General features: G+C 50.1%; 1 long non-coding RNA gene across 1 annotated transcript; it reads right to left on the bottom strand.

The window, feature by feature from the left end:
- Positions 1 to 312: 312 nt before the first annotated feature.
- LOC135568558 (uncharacterized) lies at positions 313 to 3,044 on the bottom strand. Its single transcript, XR_010462684.1, has 2 exons — positions 3,003 to 3,044; positions 313 to 2,904 (listed from the first exon to the last, which is right to left on the bottom strand). It is a non-coding gene; the product is annotated as an uncharacterized LOC135568558 (long non-coding RNA).
- Between the last annotated feature and the right edge of the window lie 5,078 nt (positions 3,045 to 8,122).

The following is an 8,122-nucleotide window of genomic DNA, read 5'->3' as shown; positions in this document are numbered from 1 at the left end:
CCATCAAAGTATCTCCCGTTCGAAGATTAAAGGCATTTTGAGATAAAATATATCTGAACATCCCACCACCCCTACATCCAATCACATCTCGAGAAGCAGCCTTTACATCCAATCACATCTCGAGAAGCAGCCTTTACATCCAATCACATCTCGAGAAGCAGCCTTTACATCCAATCACATCTCGAGAAGCAGCCTTTACATCCAATCACATCTCGAGAAGCAGCCTTTACATCCAATCACATCTCGAGAAGCAGCCTTTACATCCAATCACATCTACACATTTCAAATCAAAGCACAATGGAAACCAGAAGCTAATTTACATGGAAACTTTATTTGAGACAAAACCACAGCATGAAACAATTCCTCACCATATGGACGGACACATTTAAGCTCTGACAATCAATCTACAATTTAGAAAATTACCTCTTCATTCATTAAAAAATAATCTAGAAAAAAAACAGAATCATGAGACAGAAAACATACAAGTCTCATTTTTGGTAAATATAGGTTTCATTCATTCATTTCAAACATGCATCAAGCAGTTACTGCTTTAGCAGGTTCAAAGAGTAGGAGCACCATCTCCTCAATCCTAAACAGGCCGGGACAAGTGCAATACCTTCAGAGTAACAGCACTGACACCCCTCCCAACCTGACCAGGACAGGGACTGACTTCTACAGTTACAACCCAACCAGACAGGGACTGACTTCTACAGTTACAACCCAACCAGACAGGGACTGACTTCTACAGTTACAACCCAACCAGACAGGGACTGACTTCTACAGCTACATCTCAACCAGACAGGGACTGACTTCTACAGCTACAACCCAACCTGACAGGGACTGACTTCTACAGTTACAACCCAACCTGACCAGGACTGGCTTCTACAGTTACAACCCAACCAGACAGGGACTGACTTCTACAGCTACAACCCAACCTGACAGGGACTGACTTCTACAGTTACAACCCAACCAGACAGGGACTGACTTCTACAGTTACAACCTGACAGGGACTGACTTCTACAGTTACAACCCAACAGGGACTGACTTCTACAGTTACAACCCAACAGGGACTGACTTCTACAGTTACAACCCAACAGGGACTGACTTCTACAGTTACAACCCAACCAGACAGGGACTGACTTCTACAGTTACAACCCAACCAGACAGGGACTGACTTCTACAGCTACAACCCAACCAGACAGGGACTGACTTCTACAGCTACAACCCAACCAGACAGGGACTGACTTCTACAGTTACAACCCAACCAGACAGGGACTGACTTCTACAGTTACAACCCAACCAGACAGGGACTGACTTCTACAGTTACAACCTGACAGGGACTGACTTCTACAGTTACAACCCAACAGGGACTGACTTCTACAGTTACAACCTGACAGGGACTGACTTCTACAGTTACAACCTGACAGGGACTGACTTCTACAGTTACAACCAGACAGGGACTGACTTCTACAGTTACAACCCAACCAGGACTGACTTCTACAGCTACAACCCAACCAGACAGGGACTGACTTCTACAGTTACAACCCAACCTGACAGGGACTGACTTCTACAGTTACAACCTGACAGGGACTGACTTCTACAGTTACAACCTGACAGGGACTGACTTCTACAGTTACAACCTGACAGGGACTGACTTCTACAGCTACAACCCAACCAGACAGGGACTGACTTCTACAGTTACAACCCAACCTGACAGGGACTGACTTCTACAGTTACAACCCAACAGGGACTGACTTCTACAGTTACAACCCAACCAGGACAGGGACTGACTTCTACAGTTACAACCCAACCAGACAGGGACTGACTTCTACAGTTACAACCCAACCAGACATGGACTGACTTCTACAGTTACAACCCAACCAGACAGGGACTGACTTCTACAGTTACAACCCAACCAGACAGGGACTGACTTCTACAGTTACAACCCAACCTGACCAGGACTGACTTTTACAGTTACAACCCAACCAGACAGGGACTGACTTCTACAGTTACAACCCAACCTGACAGGGACTGACTTCTACAGTTACAACCAGACAGGGACTGACTTCTACAGTTACAACCCAACCCAACAGGGACTGACTTCTACAGCTACAACCCAACCTGGACTGACTTCTACAGCTACAACCCAACCTGACCAGGACAGGGACTGACTTCTACAGTTACAACCCAACCAGGACTGACTTCTACAGCTACAACCCAACCTGACCAGGACAGGGACTGACTTCTACAGTTACAACCCAACCAGACAGGGACTGACTTCTACAGTTACAACCCAACCAGACAGGGACTGACTTCTACAGTTACAACCCAACCAGACAGGGACTGACTTCTACAGTTACAACCCAACCAGACAGGGACTGACTTCTACAGCTACAACCCAACAGGGACTGACTTCTACAGTTACAACCAGACAGGGACTGACTTCTACAGTTACAACCCAACCAGGACTGACTTCTACAGCTACAACCCAACCAGACAGGGACTGACTTCTACAGTTACAACCCAACCTGACAGGGACTGACTTCTACAGTTACAACCCAACAGGGACTGACTTCTACAGTTACAACCCAACCAGGACAGGGACTGACTTCTACAGTTACAACCCAACCAGACAGGGACTGACTTCTACAGTTACAACCCAACCAGACATGGACTGACTTCTACAGTTACAACCCAACCAGACAGGGACTGACTTCTACAGTTACAACCCAACCAGACAGGGACTGACTTCTACAGTTACAACCCAACCTGACCGGGACTGACTTTTACAGTTACAACCCAACCAGACAGGGACTGACTTCTACAGTTACAACCAGACAGGGACTGACTTCTACAGTTACAACCCAACCCAACAGGGACTGACTTCTACAGCTACAACCCAACCTGGACTGACTTCTACAGCTACAACCCAACCTGACCAGGACAACTGACTTCTACAGTTACAACCCAACCAGGACTGACTTCTACAGCTACAACCCAACCTGACCAGGACAGGGACTGACTTCTACAGTTACAACCCAACCTGAACCAGACAGGGACAACCCAACAGACTTCTACAGTTACAACCCAACCAGACAGGGACTGACTTCTACAGTTACAACCCAACCAGACAGGGACTGACTTCTACAGTTACAACCCAACCTGGGGGACTGACTTCTACAGTTACAACCCAACCAGACAGGGACTGACTTCTACAGCTACAACCCAACAGGGACTGACTTCTACAGTTACAACCCAACCAGACAGGGACTGACTTCTACAGTTACAACCCAACCAGACAGGGACTGACTTCTACAGCTACAACCCAACAGGGACTGACTTCTACAGTTACAACCAGACAGGGACTGACTTCTACAGCTACAACCCAACCAGACAGGGACTGACTTCTACAGTTACAACCAGACAGGGACTGACTTCTACAGCTACAACCCAACAGGGACTGACTTCTACAGTTACAACCAGACAGGGACTGACTTCTACAGCTACAACCCAACCAGACAGGGACAGACTTCTACAGATACAACCCAACCAGACAGGGACTGACTTCTACAGATACAACCCAACAGGGACTGACTTCTACAGTTACAACCCAACCAGACAGGGACTGACTTCTACAGCTACAACCCAACAGGGACTGACTTCTACAGTTACAACCCAACCTGACAGGGACTGACTTCTACAGCTACAACCCAACAGGGACTGACTTCTACAGTTACAACCCAACCTGACCAGGGACTGACTTCTACAGCTACAACCCAACCAGACAGGGACTGACTTCTACAGTTACAACCCAACCAGACAGGGACTGACTTCTACAGTTACAACCCAACCAGGACAGGGACTGACTTCTACAGCTACAACCAGGACAGGGACTGACTTCTACAGTTACAACCAGGACAGGGACTGACTTCTACAGTTACAACCCAACAGGGACTGACTTCTACAGTTACAACCCAACAGGGACTGACTTCTACAGTTACAACCCAACCTGACCGGGACTGACTTTTACAGTTACAACCCAACCAGACAGGGACTGACTTCTACAGTTACAACCCAACCTGACAGGGACTGACTTCTACAGTTACAACCAGACAGGGACTGACTTCTACAGTTACAACCCAACCCAACAGGGACTGACTTCTACAGCTACAACCCAACCTGGACTGACTTCTACAGCTACAACCCAACCTGACCAGGACAGGGACTGACTTCTACAGTTACAACCCAACCAGGGACTGACTTCTACAGCTACAACCCAACCTGACCAGACAGGGACTGACTTCTACAGTTACAACCCAACCAGACAGGGACTGACTTCTACAGTTACAACCCAACCAGACAGGGACTGACTTCTACAGTTACAACCCAACCAGACAGGGACTGACTTCTACAGTTACAACCCAACAGGACTGACTTCTACAGTTACAACCCAACCAGACAGGGACTGACTTCTACAGCTACAACCCAACAGGGACTGACTTCTACAGTTACAACCCAACCAGACAGGGACTGACTTCTACAGTTACAACCCAACCAGACAGGGACTGACTTCTACAGCTACAACCCAACAGGGACTGACTTCTACAGTTACAACCAGACAGGGACTGACTTCTACAGTTACAACCCAACAGGGACTGACTTCTACAGCTACAACCCAACCAGACAGGGACTGACTTCTACAGTTACAACCCAACCAGACAGGGACTGACTTCTACAGTTACAACCCAACCAGACAGGGACTGACTTCTACAGTTACAACCCAACCAGACAGGGACTGACTTCTACAGTTACAACCAGACAGGGACTGACTTCTACAGTTACAACCCAACAGGGACTGACTTCTACAGTTACAACCCAACAGGGACTGACTTCTACAGCTACAACCCAACAGGGACTGACTTCTACAGTTACAACCCAACCAGACAGGGACTGACTTCTACAGTTACAACCCAACCAGACAGGGACTGACTTCTACAGTTACAACCCAACAGGGACTGACTTCTACAGCTACAACCCAACCAGACAGGGACTGACTTCTACAGTTACAACCCAACCAGACAGGGACTGACTTCTACAGTTACAACCCAACCAGACAGGGACTGACTTCTACAGCTACAGTTACAACCCAACAGGGACTGACTTCTACAGTTACAACCCAACAGGGACTGACTTCTACAGTTACAACCCAACAGGGACTGACTTCTACAGTTACAACCCAACAGGGACTGACTTCTACAGTTACAACCCAACAGGGACTGACTTCTACAGCTACAACCAGACAGGGACTGACTTCTACAGTTACAACCCAACCAGACAGGGACTGACTTCTACAGTTACAACCCAACCAGACAGGGACTGACTTCTACAGTTACAACCAGACAGGGACTGACTTCTACAGTTACAACCCAACAGGGACTGACTTCTACAGCTACAACCCAACAGGGACTGACTTCTACAGTTACAACCCAACCAGACAGGGACTGACTTCTACAGTTACAACCCAACCAGACAGGGACTGACTTCTACAGCTACAACCCAACCAGACAGGGACTGACTTCTACAGTTACAACCCAACCAGACAGGGACTGACTTCTACAGCTACAACCCAACCAGACAGGGACTGACTTCTACAGTTACAACCCAACCAGACAGGGACTGACTTCTACAGTTACAACCCAACCAGACAGGGACTGACTTCTACAGTTACAACCCAACCAGACAGGGACTGACTTCTACAGTTACAACCCAACCAGACAGGGACTGACTTCTACAGCTACAACCCAACCAGACAGGGACTGACTTCTACAGTTACAACCAGACCAGACAGGGACTGACTTCTACAGCTACAACCCAACCAGACAGGGACTGACTTCTACAGTTACAACCCAACCAGACAGGGACTGACTTCTACAGTTACAACCCAACAGGGACTGACTTCTACAGTTACAACCAAACAGGGACTGACTTCTACAGTTACAACCTGACAGGGACTGACTTCTACAGTTACAACCAGACAGGGACTGACTTCTACAGCTACAACCCAACCAGACAGGGACTGACTTCTACAGTTACAACCCAACCTGACCAGGACTGACTTCTAGTTACAATACAACCTGATTGGGTCTTATACTTAAAACAGATAATACCACCAGTCAAGCATCTTTTGAGTCATTTGAAAAAAGTGATGCAGAACAGAGACAACTACAGAATAGTTCCTAGAAAACACCATTCGAATAGCCTGAGTCGCTGAAAAGTGCCACATTAAATGTATCATCATACAGGCCCAGAAAGACGTTCCCAAAACGGTTCATCACGGCTGGAGGTGAAGTCACTGCTGAGTCAGTTTTGCATGGATTTGCACAGCAAAACGTTAGTTAATAAAAGCAGGATGCAAAGCAGCAAAACTGACCGAGGAACAGCGATGATCGATGTGTGGTTTGAGTTGGTGGTTGGTTTTGAAGAGGCGTCCTTCCATTTGGGCTGGGCTGCAACACAGACAGCAGTACTGGAAGTGCTCACATTGCAGTAGATGGAGAAAATATACTACCTGCACTATAAGCACTTTAATACTGCTGAAACCAAAATCTAGTCAACCGTTGGTCTGATTGGAGACAGGCTGGGTCCAGGCTCAGGACAGAGGCTCAGGACAGAGGCTCAAGACAGAGGCTCAAGACAGAGGCTCAGGACAAGAGGCTCAGGACAAGAGGCTCAGGACAAGAGGCTCAGGACAGTGGGATGGTGTGCGGGTGACCAGGTAGCTGGAGGCTCAGGGCAGTGGGATGGTGTGGGGGTGACCAGGTAGCTGGAGGGTTGGATGGTCTTGGGGTGACCAGGTAGCTGGAGGCTCAGGACAGTGGGATGGTGTGGGGGTGACCAGGTAGCTGGAGGCTCAGGACAGTGGGATGGTGTGGGGGTGACCAGGTAGCTGGAGGCTGGAGGCTCAGGACAGTGGGATGGTGTGGGGGTGACCAGGTAGCTGGAGGCTCAGGACAGTGGGATGGTGACCAGGTAGCTGGAGGCTCAGGACAGTGGGATGGTGTGGGGGTGACCAGGTAGCAGGAGGCTCAGGGCAGTGGGATGGTGACCAGGTAGCTGGAGGCTCAGGACAGTGGGATGGTGTGGGGGTGACCAGGTAGCTGGAGGCTCAGGGCAGTGGGATGGTCTTGGGGTGACCAGGTAGCTGGAGGCTCAGGGCAGTGGGATGGTGACCAGGTAGCTGGAGGGTTGGATGGTCTTGGGGTGACCAGGTAGCTGGTGGCTCAGGGCAGTGGGATGGTCTTGGGGGTGACCAGGTAGCTGGAGGCTCAGGGCAGTGGGGTGGTCTTGGGGGTGACCAGGTAGCTGGAGGCTCAGGGCAGTGGGATGGTCTTGGGGTGACCAGGTAGCTGGAGGGTTGGATGGTCTTGGGGTGACCAGGTAGCTGGAGGCTCAGGGCAATGGGATGGTCTTGGGGTGACCAGGTAGCTGGAGGCTCAGGGCAGTGGGATGGTGACCAGGTAGCTGGAGGCTCAGGACAGTGGGATGGTGTGGGGGTGACCAGGTAGCTGGAGGCTCAGGGCAGTGGGATGGTCTTGGGGTGACCAGGTAGCTGGAGGCTCAGGACAGTGGGATGGTGTGGGGGTGACCAGGTAGCTGGAGGCTCAGGGCAGTGGGATGGTGACCAGGTAGCTGGAGGGTTGGATGGTCTTGGGGGTGACCAGGTAGCTGGTGGCTCAGGGCAGTGGGATGGTCTTGGGGGTGACCAGGTAGCTGGAGGCTCAGGGCAGTGGGATGGTCTTGGGGTGACCAGGTAGCTGGAGGGTTGGATGGTCTTGGGGGTGACCAGGTAGCTGGTGGCTCAGGGCAGTGGGATGGCCTTGGGGTGACCAGGTAGCTGGAGGGTTGGATGGTCTTGGGGTGACCAGGTAGCTGGAGGCTCAGGGCAGTGGGATGGTCTTGGGGTGACCAGGTAGCTGGATGCTCAGGGCAGTGGGATGGTGACCAGGTAGCTGGAGGCTCATGACAGTGGGATGGTCTTGGGGTGACCAGGTAGCTGGAGGCTCATGACAGTGGGATGTTCTTGGGGTGACCAGGTAGCTGGAGGCTCATGACAGTGGGATGG

The sequence above is a fragment of the Oncorhynchus nerka genome, unplaced genomic scaffold (assembly GCF_034236695.1).
Source record: "Oncorhynchus nerka isolate Pitt River unplaced genomic scaffold, Oner_Uvic_2.0 unplaced_scaffold_1489, whole genome shotgun sequence".
Lineage (NCBI taxonomy): Eukaryota > Metazoa > Chordata > Actinopteri > Salmoniformes > Salmonidae > Oncorhynchus > Oncorhynchus nerka.
This window is presented reverse-complemented; position numbering and strand designations above follow the sequence as displayed.